Genomic DNA, 13,878 nt, shown 5'->3' with positions numbered 1-13,878 from the left:
CACCTTTGTGCAGCGCTGGTCAGTGTTTGCAGCAACTCAATGCTGTAGAACACTGACAGCACAACTGTCAACATCAATTTGGCCATGGTCCCTTTATGCAAACCGGCTGATGACGCATCATCAAATTGCATCATCAGATCCGATTCCTTTTAATTGGCCGAGAACCCTGCTGGAAGGGCTTAACAAGTCCAAACAGGGGTAAGTCATGGGGGAAGCCAGCATGGATATAGGAGCGGGATTGCAACCCGCCACCGATATCACCCGCCTCGCTCCTGACCCGGTAGGCGAAATTGGTGCCACAGTTTTTGAAATTTGAAAAAAAGTCTATCATTTATGAACATCATCCAAATCTCAATACGTCCTCAGTAGGGGAGTGATGCCAGGTTGGAGGATGCGTAAAGCTGAGTGCCCCGAGGATGAGTGCTGGGGCTCCTACTATTTCTAACCACCTGGATTCAGAAATACAATGCAAATTGATTAAATTCATAAATGATAACCGGACTGAGGGCAGGGGCAGTCAATACTAATGAAGTAGCCAAGGAGCTGCAGGAGTATGTGAGAGAAAAGTGCAAGTGGGCAGAATTATAGCAGTTGAAATTTAATACAGATACAAATGCAAGAACAAGAACAAACAGTAACTTGTATTTATATAGCGCCTTTAACGTAGTAAAACATCCCAAAGCACTTCACAGGAGTATTAAAAGGCAAAAAAATTGACATCAAGCCACACGAGGAGAAATTAGGGCAGATGACCATATTAATACAATACCTTTAAAGTAGAAAAATATCTCAAAGTGCTGCACAGAGGCATAATTAAAAATTAATATTGAGCCAAAGAATGAGAAACAAGGAGGGATGGCCAAATGGTTGTTCAAACTGTTGAGTTTTAACAAGGGTCTTCAAGGAGGAGAGGGAGGTGGACAGGTGGAGGATTGTAGGGAAGTAATTTCAGTGCGTCAGACTTAGACAGCAAAGGCACGACCGCCAATGATGACTGAAGAGACGAGAGCAGGATACACGAGGTCAGAGCCAAAGGGTTCGGGGGGTGAGTGTTGGGCTATAAGAAGTTACAGAGATAGGGAAGAGCAAGGACTGAAGTGACTTAAACATGAGAATGAGAATTTTAAATTTGACGTGCTGGGGAGGGACTGTGGTGCGTGGGACGATGCGGGATAGGATACCGACAGCAGAGTTTTGGATGAGTTGAAGTTTACTGATGGAGGCAGGCCAGAACAGCATTGGATTAGTCGAGTTTGGAGGTGGCAAAGGCATGGATGAGGGTTTCAGCAGCAGAAAGGGGCAGAGGTGGGCAACGTGACAGAGATGGATGTTGCCAGTGTTACAGAGATTGGAGTAGCGGTCTTTCTGATGGAGAGGATATGGGGTTGAAAGTTCAGCTCAAGGTTGAATAGGATGGTAAAGTTACGAACAGCCCGGTACAGCCTGAGCAAGGGGATGGAATCAGGGGCAAGAATAGCGAGTTTATGGTTGTGGGGCTGAAAACCATGGTTTTAGTCTTCCCAATAATTAACTGAAAGAAATTGCAACTCATCCAAGATTGGATGTCAGACAAACAATCTGACAACTCAGAGGCAATGGAGGGGTCAAGAGAGGTAGTGGAGAGATAGAGATGGCTGTCATCAGCATAGATGTGGATAATAGTCCCATGCCTGCAGATGATGCTAACAAGGGGCAACGTGTAGATGAAGAGAAGGAGGGAACAAAGTAGGAGGTGGATCTTATAGACAATATGAGTTCAGAGGGGGTATGGGGGAGATGCTGGAGTGAATATGGGTTCAGGGCTAGGGCAAGTGGGAATTGTGAAGGTGGGAAGCAATAGAGGTCTCAATCTTGCTGACAAAGAAGTCCACAAGCTCCTTGCATTTGCTTACTAATGAATAGTGCTGAATTAGCTAGTATAGAGAGACTGAAAAACATTCTGGGAGTGGTAGTATAAGCCATAGTGCTATCTTAGTAGAATATAAGTCTGAGGCCACCATCATCTGGTCAAGCCATAACTTGTAAACTATGATCTGTTCTGGTTACCGAAGTACAAGAAGAACATCAAAGGAACATCCATGGATGAAAAATCGTGGAGAACACACCTACAATTTCCGATATGTGGTTCCGACAGGTGAGGCTCCCGTTAGGTGTGCACATTTATAAAATGAGCCTTACTTCATGGCCATCAGCTGAAAGGAAGAAAATGGCTTACAACAAAAAAATACAGGGGTAGAAATTGGTATGCATTGCGTCCGTTTTTCAGGCCTAAAATTGAAACAAAGCTTACTAACTTAGCAGTGGGATGGCCTGCGCCTCACCTGCGCAAGCATTGCTCCCACTGCTAAAAATGTGGGGCACTTTTTCTGGGGATCCCAGGCAGACGCCTAAAACAAGCATCAGGCCCTTTCAATACATAAATTAGGGTCCGAACATCTGTTAAAAGGCCCCTTTTTAAAATTTGTTGGCGATGAGCGGGGCAAGTGTCGGGCCTGCACCACTCAGGAGTCTTCAGTGGCTCCCTCGGCCGCCAATGAAAGGTGGAGCCAGGAGGAGCAGGAGTACTTTGGTGCCTGTGGAGGTGTAACCAGTGCCGGTAGCTCGGGTTGAGTATGTTGATGAAGCCCGAGGACTAATTTCCTCGGGCCTCTCGGGTTCGGGCACGTGCTGGTCGCTCAGCACTAAAAACGGGCCCACAATAATTTCTCGGGGTTTATTGATGTGTGATACTGATATAAACATTATAGGTTAGAAATCACTGTTGGCTATATTAGAGGATGAATCCTTAACATGTACTCTGGTCATTTAATGGAGCCATTAACATATTTAAAATAAACAAGTTAATGCCTCTAGTAAAGTAGCAAGCAGAGGAATTTCATATGAAGGCCTTAAACATTCATCCGTTAATAGTTCCAATGGCAATTTTTATATTACTATAAAGGTAAAGTGTTGGAAGTGCAGAGTAAATCTGTCGGCAGCTTAGAGACAAAACCTTGTGGTGTGATTAGGTACATATCTGTTTTTACTCCAGCTTTGTAGCATTCATGGTTTATCTTTTTACCTCATATTTTAATAATTAATTCAGGGGAAAAAATGAAAACTAAAGGGAACTGAGCGATAGCAGAAATATCATTGCATATACCAAAATATAACTGAGCACGTGGCAATGACATTCCTATACTTTTCTGTTTGAAAATCTATTCATTTGGACAGCTGTGTTACCCAATAAATTAATTGCAACCTTCCCAGACAAAAAACAAACTATCTATTCAAATGCAGAATTTCGAGTGGCGAAAAAAATGACAAAAATGAGCTTTGCAATGACCTCTCACTGAAAGCGTTTTTGACTCCAGGAATTTTCATTGCCTAGTCATGACCACTGACACCCACTGACTACCTTGCCAGTCTTAAAATACAGCCTACAAGCACAGTTCAGTAACCTTTAACCTGCCGTAACAATGTACTCACTGAGAGGAAATGCTCATCTCAGCCCAAATCTAAATCAGTGTATGTCATGCACCCACTTAACAGAGTTTATCTCGGAAAACAAATACCCTGTTGACAGCCTTGATAAACCAAACCAAGAGACATAGAGTCAGAATGTATTATCCTTGTCAATAATATATTTTCCTAGTCAATAAATTTGAGAAAATATAGGGTTTTCCTGCAAGCTTATTTGCTTTAATTTATTTACCATAGTCATTGAGGCTGAATGACTGGCCTGTCGTTCTGAAAGTATAAATAAAACTGTGAATGGGGTTTCTCAGGTCCCATGTGCTTATGCAGCCCAATAGACACCCTTTGACTTTGCAAGAGACACTGTAAAATACTGGCATTGCTAAGATACTGAAAAATAAAGTAGGGTTAAATCTGTAATCCTTTGTTTAATTTTATTTTCCTTGCTAACTTTCTTTTCTGTTATTCTGCCTCCCCACCAGGCATTGACTCCTTTCTGGGATATGGTTCCAGGGCCCAGGAGACGGGTGCCCTTTGGTACCTCACCCATGTGGCCATTATGCATGCACACACCTTGGTGATGACTGTTGGCAGACTATTTGATCCTGGAGGCCATCACACCCAAGCCCGATCATGTCCTCAGACATGCACTTCTAGCAGGGGTCGCTGGTTTGCAATCAGAAACTGGAATCCCAACCAATTTCCCCCTTATGGCTGCTAAAGTCGATTGGAACAGCCTACTATTGCAGATTCTACACATAAATATCCATAGCACAGCAGGACATAACCCCTGTCAGTGCTACTTAGAGTCTGTTAAATCTTGAACTTTTCCAGTTCTGACGCGGGGTCATCGACCTGAAACATTAACTCTGTTTCTCTCCACAGATGCTGCCTGACCCGCTGAGATTTCCAGCATTTTCTGTTTTTATTTCAGATACCAGCATCTGCAGTATTTTGCTTTTGTAAGACATTAACACTAATTCTTTAACCTGGTCTGCAGAGCACCTTTCGAAGTCTGGGAGCAATGGGAGGCTGGATAAAATTGAAATGGGGAGGGTCAAGGAAGGAAATGAACCATTAAAATATAATGTAAAGTTTAATTCTCAAACTGACAAGTAATTTATAAAACAGAACAAACAGTGGCTGGAACAAAGGCAATAAAGTTTTTCATTTGTGTCGCACAGGCTTAACAGCAAGGAGATTGAGGTGCTACAGCACCACTACTGGCAGGAGGGCTGTAACTGCATCTCTGCATTGTGACAAAGACAGAAGTGAATTCAATGTCAAATGTTGTCAGGGAAATGTTGGCTCAATGTTGCCTAAAAAAGTGACCAAAAATTATGGTAATAAGAAGTAAAGTTTGAGGACAGGAAGTACACACCTTTCACCCAGGACATTCTTGCTGTTGAGGGAGTGCAGCGAAGGTTCACCAGACTGATTCCCGGGATGGCAGGACTGACATATGAAGAAAGACTGGATCGACTAGGCTTATATTCACTGGAGTTTAAGGGATCTCATAGAAACATATACAATTCTGACGGGATTGGACAGGTTAGATGCAGGAAGAATGTTCCCGATGTTTGGGAAGTCTAGAACCAGGGGTCACAGTCCAAGGATAATGGGTAAGCCATTTAGGACCGAGATGAGGAGAAACTTCTTCACTCAGAGAATTGTGAACCTGTGGAATTCTCTACCACAGAAAGTTGTTGAGGCCAGTTTGTTAGATATATTCAAAAGGGAGTTAGATGTGGCCTTTACAGCTAAAGGGATCAAGGGTATGGAGGGAAAGCAGGAATGGGGTACTGAAGTTGCATGATCAGCCATGAACTTATTGAATGGTGGTGCAGGCTCAAAGGGCCAAATGGCCTACTCCTGCACCTATTTTCTATGTTTCTATGTTTCACAGGTATTTAATAATATAATAGGCAATCTCTCATGGAGTCAAGACTAATTGTAGGCTTTCAGTGAAGTGGGAGATAAATATCCACAAGCAAAGAAAGTGCAGTTCAGCAGTAACCCAAACAACAAAAACCTTGCTTTAAGGATAAGGCTAAAGCAGGCTAACAAGGTGCTGCTGAGGCCTAAGCTTCACCCAAAATCATGAAATTTTGCATCTGACCTCATTTCAAATTAGGGTTCTATTTGCCAGCATGACCACTTCCACTGATCCCCAAAAATCACACCGTACAAAATTCAGCATGCTACAAATTGGGTGCACGAGGTTGGGGACTTGATTTCACTATCTGCACCCACCACCAATGATGCCACCCGATCGAACCTTGGCCATTGGGTAATATTCTCGCTTCAGAGTCAGAAGGTTGCAGGTTCAACTCCTACCTCAGAATTTAAGCAACAACGACAACTTATATTTATATAGTGCATTTAACGTAGCAAAACACATAAAAGCACTTAACAAGAGTGAAATCAATAAACACATTATTGAAACCGAGCCAAAAAAGGACAGATTACCTAAAGCTTGGTCAAAGAGGTAGGTTTTAAGGAGCATCTTAAAGGAGGGGAGAGATAGGTAGAGAAGCGGAGAGGTTTAGGGTGGGAATTCCAGAGTTTAGGGCCAAGGCAGCTGAAAGCACTTCCACCAATGGTGAAGCGATTCTAATCAGGAGAGACCAGAATTGAAAGAGTGCAGATATCTCGAAGGATCATAGGGCTTAAACACAGAAATTAGGCTGACACTCCAGTGAGGGAGCGCTGCATTTTCTGCTTCATGTAGTCTTGTGGGATGCCATTCATCAGGGGAAGGACGATTAAACCAAGGCCCCATCAGCCTGTACAAGTGAAAGCTGAAGATCCCATGACACTATTCAATGAAGAACAGAGGGCTCTTCTGGCATCTTGGCCAATATTGCTTCCTCACAAAAAATAGATTATTTGGTCATTAATTTCATTGCTGTATGTGGAACTTAGTTGTTGTACAATGGCTGCTCCATTCACGTGCAGAGTAACATTAGCTGTATCTCAAAGTAAAAGATTGTATGTGAAGTGCTTTGAGACGTCCTGCGGGGCATATTAACATGCTTTTTAAAATGCTATTTCTTTCATTCCTTAATAGGCTGCTTTTCGTCCTTACCCATGTTCAGAGAACAAAACTAACAGTGCCTCAGCACTGCAGCTTTAACTAAACATACTATTTACCTCTACTCATTGGAGTTTAGTAGAATGAGAGGTGATCTTATTGAAACGTATAAGATTCTGAGGGGGCTTGACAAAGTAGATGCAGAGAGGATGTTTCCCCTCGTGGGGGAATCTAGAACTAGGGGGCATAATTTCAGAATAAGGGGTTGCCTATTTACAACGGAAATGAGGAGGAATTTCTTCTCTCACAGGGTCGTGAAGCTTTAGAATTCTCTACCCCAGAGACCGGTGCAGGCTGGGTCATTGAATATATTTAAGGTGGAGATAGACAGATTTTTGAATGTTAAGGGAGTCAAGGGTTATGGGGAGTGGGCAGGGAAGTGGAGCTGAGCCCAAGATCAGGTCAGCCATGATCTTATTGAATAGCGGAGCAGGCTCGAGGGGCCAAATGGTCTACTCCGGCTCCTATTTCTTATGTTCTTACACCTGAAGCATGTAAAATGATTGGAAGGAATCTTACAAGTAAAAATTGTTGAGCCCACAGTAGATAGCAGACACACTCCCTTAGTTGTACAAGGTGCTGTACTACAGAATAGTAAAACTAGGGCTCCCACTGAGTTTCAAATCTCAGTCATACCATGGGAAGGGTGAACAATGTAGAGATTTGGTGCTTCCCTACATCATCATAGGCAGTCCCTCGGAATCGAGGAAGACTTGCTTTTACTCCCAAAGTGAGTTCTCTGGTGGCTGAACAGTCCAATACGAGAGCCACAGACCCTGTCACAGGTGGGACAGACATTCGTCGGGGGAATGGGTGGGTGGGGCTGGTTTGCCACGCGCTCCTTCCGCTGTCTACGCTTGACCTCTTCACGCTCTTTGCGTTGAGACTCGAAGAACTCAACGCCATCCCAGATGCATTTTCTCCACCAAGGGCGGTCTTGGGCCAGGGACTCCCAGGTGTCAGTGGTGATATCGCACTTTACCAGGGAGGCTTTGAGGGTGTCCTTGTAACATTTCCGCTGCCCACCTTTGGCTCGTTTACCATGAAGGAGCTCCGCATAAAGCAAAAAAGGTGCTTATTGGAAGATGAATCAGCCAGACCTTTTCTTCTGTCTGCACCAACAGTTCTGAATAACATTGACAGAGTCTTGGGAGCATCTTAAAACAATGAGTACTAACACTTAAAAAATGTGCAGAAAACCAGCAAATGTGGCAGGTCTGAGGAAACATAGAGGAGTTCTATTACATATAGGAAATAAATCTATATTATTTTCAAACTTGGCCCAGAGAGCTTACGGTAAAAATTGAATTACATTTCCTTTGTTAGCGCGCAGTCCAATCCCATCAGACTGAAGCACAATATGGTCAGAAAGTGACTAGAATGCAATCACATTATTTTGCAAATAGGTTTCCAGTTCTACCTGATGCAACTGGTACTATAAATTCCTGTGAGAGAAGAAATAGCTGAAAACACCTTTTTATGTGTGAACAAGTAATTGGCAGTGATGTGTAAGCGATAATACAGGGTTGCAGAAGAATTTCCGTAAGTGGAAATAATAGGTAGGGTAGTTCGGGGCAGTATGTGGCATTGAACTGAGGTGCATATTTGTGTGGCAAAATTGTTTACACAAATGAGTAAATAAAATTGATGTGAGGGTTATTTTTGCAAAATGTTGGTAACACTTGCATCATAGAACATTAACTCTGCTCTTTTGACATTTTCTTTTGAAACCTCCAAATGGAAATTTAGTGCCTTCATTTCTTAGACAACCTCTTGTGTAGTAACATGTCCACTGTGCCACCAGCTAAATGATAACAGTGTAGGCAGACTTCACCTGTACACTTTCATTGCTTTTAAATGTAAACATTTGTTTATCAGGAACTTCTCAGTATTTGAGGTTCATTTTTGTTGACTTCAAAAAGAAATACTTATTGCATTTTATAATGGACACTGTAACTGCTTTATGTACGCTTCATTCGCTCAATGCTATACAGACACTGCAAGCCTGTCCAGTAGCACAATGGATCGGTGTATCGACGTGCTATACATTGGTAATTAGTGGCACACACCGGTTAGACAGAGGCTTACGCCTATAATTCGCGATCAATGAAGGTAGAAAAGATACAGTAGCTAGTAGCGATATAGATTATATTTTTTAGGCATGGTACAGAGCAGGGACCGCTAAATGACAGTTGAATGTATACATTGATGAAGCAGATAAATGTGTAAAGTTTAAACATATGATCATATCGGAAAATAATGACAAAATAAATACAAATACCTATCTAAGGATTCAAGTTCTATTCAGGAATACTGGGGGTACATTTTTGTCTTCACTGCATGGATGGTAATCTGGTGGAGCAGATCATTCGTCCTTTAGAGAACTGATCTGTTTTTCATTCCGTTAAAATCGATGAAACGGAAATCAGACAGGTTCTACAATGGCGGAGTGAGGGTGGGTGGGGGGGAGAGAAGGTCTGCTCTGCTAGATTATCACCCAAGCTTTGACAATTAAAATTTACCCCTAGACGCCTGAGTAATACAACGGGAAATTTGGAGATATTTGCTGGTGCAGGAGGCTATGATGTCATAAACATCACAGAGTTCCAGTTCAACAATGTCACGGACTGGATAAATACACAGTAATATAGATTCCATCTTTTAGATATAGAAAAGGCAACCTGGGAGGGGCTGTATCCTTTTATGTGAAAGAGGACTTGAATAGAGTAGAGATGGACTTATCTAATCAAGGTGTGAATAAGGGATATGCACTGTGGATATGGATGAGACAAATGATGGGAAAGGAATAAGGATGGATACACAGCAACAGATGCAGTTGGGTGACTTCAGTTTGCCAGAGATAGATTGGGAAATCTATAAAGGATGCATTAGGAGTGAAAACATGATCCTGGTCACAGACCTAGTTTCGACTGACCTAGTAGAAGAGAGGAGGATGCTGCCATTGTAGCAGTAAAGGTTGGGGCCATAAAAGGAGCGGCGACCATGGACAGAGTGGAGGCATGCCACTACACGGTACAGCGCAAGCTGGTGCAGGAGAGCAACGGCAGCGAAGAGTGACGTCAGCAAGGTCCAGGTCGGTGATTGGAGCATGGGCAGATACAGCAGGAGTGGCGAGAGACTGTGGAGGAAAGTGATCGGGGGCCAGGGGAGGCATTAGTTCGGGGACAGGGTCCCAGGAGCAGCCCACACTGCAATATGTGTGCGCATTAGGTCCGTGCAGCAGAACTGGTCTCCAGTTGTCTTGGGTAATCCTTGCCACTGGACCAAGACCTAGCTCTGTCAAGCCCGTATGGTGGCTGGTGTGCAACAGTCACCACAGGTTACAAAAATCCACGCACAGGCATCTTCCACCCTTGAGGATGTAGTTTGGGTTCTTCATTCAAAACACCTGTGAACTCATCCTTTTTTTTGGTGTGGAAGCAAGTCATCCTCGTTTCGAGGGACCGCCTATGATGATGATGGTCACAGACTAGATTGTTACATGGAACAATTGGTCAAGGAATTCAGCAAGGGTGTTAATGGGATCATTGAAATATCCCAAAGGTTAGTTAATGTCAGGTGACCAAAGGGCAGCAAATATAGACTTTGGATCTTTGGTAGTTCCTCTGTTGTCCCTGGAAATACAACCTCCCCAGCACAGCAGTTGCATTTTCAGAGACAATGGAGAAATTACTAAAGGAAATAGAAATTTCAGACACAGTGGTCACTGAGGAATTTAATTGAAAAGAAAGCATGAAGGCTATTTAAAATGGTGGCTAAAAACAGTCACATTCTTACTGCTATCCTTAGCGAATCAGTAAAAATGCATACATTGCCTGATAAAACTGGGATGATCCAAGAAACTATAGATATGGTGAGCCTAACATCTGTTGTGGATGCAGTATTAAAAGGCATCCTGCAAGAGGGCATAAGGAAACACTGTGATACGGTAATGGTAAGGCATAGATTTATGTTGACCAACACATTTGCCAGAGCTGTTTGAGGAAATGATGGGCCTTGTCAACAACAGAGAAGGGCAACCAAAATGTGAACCAGTTTAAGATACCTAACTTATGAGGAGAGGTAAAAGAGCCTAGGATTGTTTACACAAGAGAAGACAAAGCTCATTATTCAAGCATTCAACATTTTTAAGCAAACAGATAAATTGAATCTCAAAAGTACATCTGAGATTTCTGCAAATTCTGGAACCAAGGGACACAGGCTTAAATTTAAAAGAAGGAAGGTTCACAAACGTTTTGGCTCAGAAATTCCCGACTGTACCGCCACGAGCTATAGCCGCAATCCTGGCGAAAAATGGCAGCCACCACTTAACGCTCTTCTCTGGTGCAGGACTTGTCTGCCGCCATTTTGGTAAAGGCCTTAGCGCTGCCGATAATAGCGCTGGCTCTGGAAATGCAAATATGGAGAGCGTGACATCACACTTAATGTCAAGCTCTGCAGACTTGGATCTTAGCGCTGGGTTCTAAGCTCACTCTGAAAAGCGAGCGTGCATCAGACTGACAGAGACGCTGTCAGCGCTTCTTAATGGGACACACACATCTTTCAGGTAAGTTTGCATTTAAGCTTTTGGACTGGATGCTTAATACTTTATTAAAGTATGGCTTGATGCAATAAATGTTAAAAGTTTTTTTTAAAGTGCGCAGGGAGTGCTGCTGTATGCTTGCAAGGCTGCGGATAGAAACATAGAAACATAGAAAATAGGTGCAGGAGTAGGCCATTCGGCCCTTTGAGTCCGCACCACCATTCGATAAGATCATAGCTGATCATTCCCTCAGTACCCCTTTCCTGCTTTCTCTCAATACCCCTTGATCCCTTTAGCCGTAAGGGCCATATCTAACTCCCTCTTGAATATATTCAATGCACTGGCATCAACAACTCTCTGCGGCAGGGAATTCCACAGGTTAACAATTGTCTGAGTGAAGAAGATTCTCCTCATCTCAGTCCTAAATGGCCTACCCCTTATCCTAAGACTGTGTCCCCTGGTTCTGGTTCTGGACTTCCCCAACATCTAACCTGCCCCGTCGCGTCAGAATCTTGTATGTTTCTATGAGATCCCCTCTCATCCTTCTAAACTCCAATGTATAAAGGCCCAGTTGATCCAGTCTCTCCTCATACGTCAGTCCAGCCATCCCGGGAATCAGTCTGATGAACCTTCGCTGCACTCCCTCAATAGCAAGAACATCCTTCCTCAGATTAGGAGACCAAAACTGAACACAATATTCCAGGTGAGACCTCACCAAGGCCCTGTACAACTGCAGTAAGACCACCCTGCTCCTATACTCAAATCCCCTAGCTATGATGGCCAACATACCATTTGCCTTCTTTACCGCCTGCTGTACCTGTATGCCAACTTTCAATGACTGATGAACCATGACACCCAGGTCTCGTTGCACCTCCCCTTTTCCTAATCTGCCACCATTCAAGTAATATCCTGTCTTCGCGTTTTTGCCCCCAAAGTGGATAACCTCACATTTATCCACGTTATACTGCATCTGCCATGCATTTGTCCACTCACCTAACCTGTCTAAGTCACCCTGCAGTCTCTTAGCATCCACCTCACAGCTCACTCCGCCACCCAGTTTAGTGTCATCTGCAAACTTGGAGATATTACACTCAATTCCTTCATCCAAATCATTGATGTATATTGTAAAGAGCTGGGGTCCCAGCACTGAGCCCTGCGGCACTCCATTAGTCACTGCCTGCCATTCTGAAAAGGACCCGTTTATCCCGATTCTCTGCTTCCTGTCTGCCAACCAGTTCTCTATCCACGTCAGTATATTACCCCCAATACCATGTGCTTTGATTTTGCACACCAATCTCTTGTGTGGGACCTTGTCAAAAGCCTTTTGAAAGTCCAAATACACCACATCCACTGGTTCTCCCTTGTCCACTCTACTAGTTACATCCTCAAAAAATTCCAGAAGATTTGTCAAGCATGATTTCCCCTTCATAAATTCTTGCTGACTTGGACCGATCCTGTCACTGCTTTTCAAATGCGCTGCTATTTCATCCTTAATAATTGATTCCAACATTTTCCCCACCACTGATGTCAGGCTAACTGGTCTATAATTATCCGCTTTCTTTTTCCCTCCCTTTTTAAAAAGTGGTGTTACATTAGCTACCCTCCAGTCCATGGGAACTGATCCCGAGTCGATAGACTGTTGGAAAATGATCACCAATGTATCCACTATTTCTAGGGCCACTTCCTTAAGTACTCTGGGATGCAGACTATCAGGCCCTGGGGATCTATCGGCCTTCAATCCCATCAATTTCCCGAACACAATTTCCCGCCCAATAAGGATATCCTTCAGTTCCTCCTTCTCACTAGACCCTTGGCCCCCTAGTACATCCGGAAGGTTATTTGTGTCTTCCTTCGTAAAGACAGAACCAAAGTATTTGTTCAATTGGTCTGCCATTTCTTTATTCCCCATTATAAATTCACCTGACTCTGACTGCAAGAGACCTACATTTGTCTTCACTAATCTTTTTCTCTTCACATATCTATAGAAGATTTTGCAGTCAGTTTTTATGTTCCCCGCAAGCTTCTTCTCGTACTTTATTTCCCCCCTCTTAATTAAACCCTTTGCCCTCCTCTGCTGAATTCTAAATTTCTTCCAGTCCTCAGGTTTGCTGCTTTTTCTGGCCAATTTATATGCCTCTTCCTTGGATTTAACACTATCCTTAATTTCCCTTGTTAGCTATGGTTGAGCCACCTTCTCCATTTTATTTTTATTCCAGACAGGGATATACAATTGCTGAAGTTCATCCATGTGATCTTTAAATGTTTCCCATTGCCTACCCACCGGCAACCCTTTAAGTATCATTTGCCAGTCTATTCTCGCCAATTCATGCCTCAGACCATCAAAGTTACCTTTCCTTAACTTCAGGACCTTAGTTTCTGAATTAACTGTCACTCTCCATTCTAATAAAGAATTCTACCATGTTATGGTCACTCTTCCCCAAGGGGTCTCGCACAACAAGATTGCCCATTAGTCCTTTCTCATTACACATCACCCAGTCTAAGATGGCCAGCTCCCTGGTTGGTTACTCGACATATTGGTCTAGAAAACCATCCCTAATACACTCCAGGAAATCCTCCTCCACCGCATTGCTACCAGCTTGGTTAGCCCAATCAATATGTAGATTAAAGTCACCCATGATAACTGCTGTACCTTTATTACATGCATCTATAATTTCTTGTTTGATGCTGTCCCCAACCTTACTACTACTGTTTGGTGGTCTGTACACAACTCCCACTAGCGTTTTCTGCACCTTGGTATTCCGCAGCTCCACCAATACCGATTCCA

Source organism: Pristiophorus japonicus, chromosome 20, assembly GCF_044704955.1.
Source record: "Pristiophorus japonicus isolate sPriJap1 chromosome 20, sPriJap1.hap1, whole genome shotgun sequence".
NCBI lineage: Eukaryota > Metazoa > Chordata > Chondrichthyes > Pristiophoridae > Pristiophorus > Pristiophorus japonicus.
The sequence above is the reverse complement of the archived record's forward strand: the minus strand, read 5'-3'. Positions refer to the sequence as shown.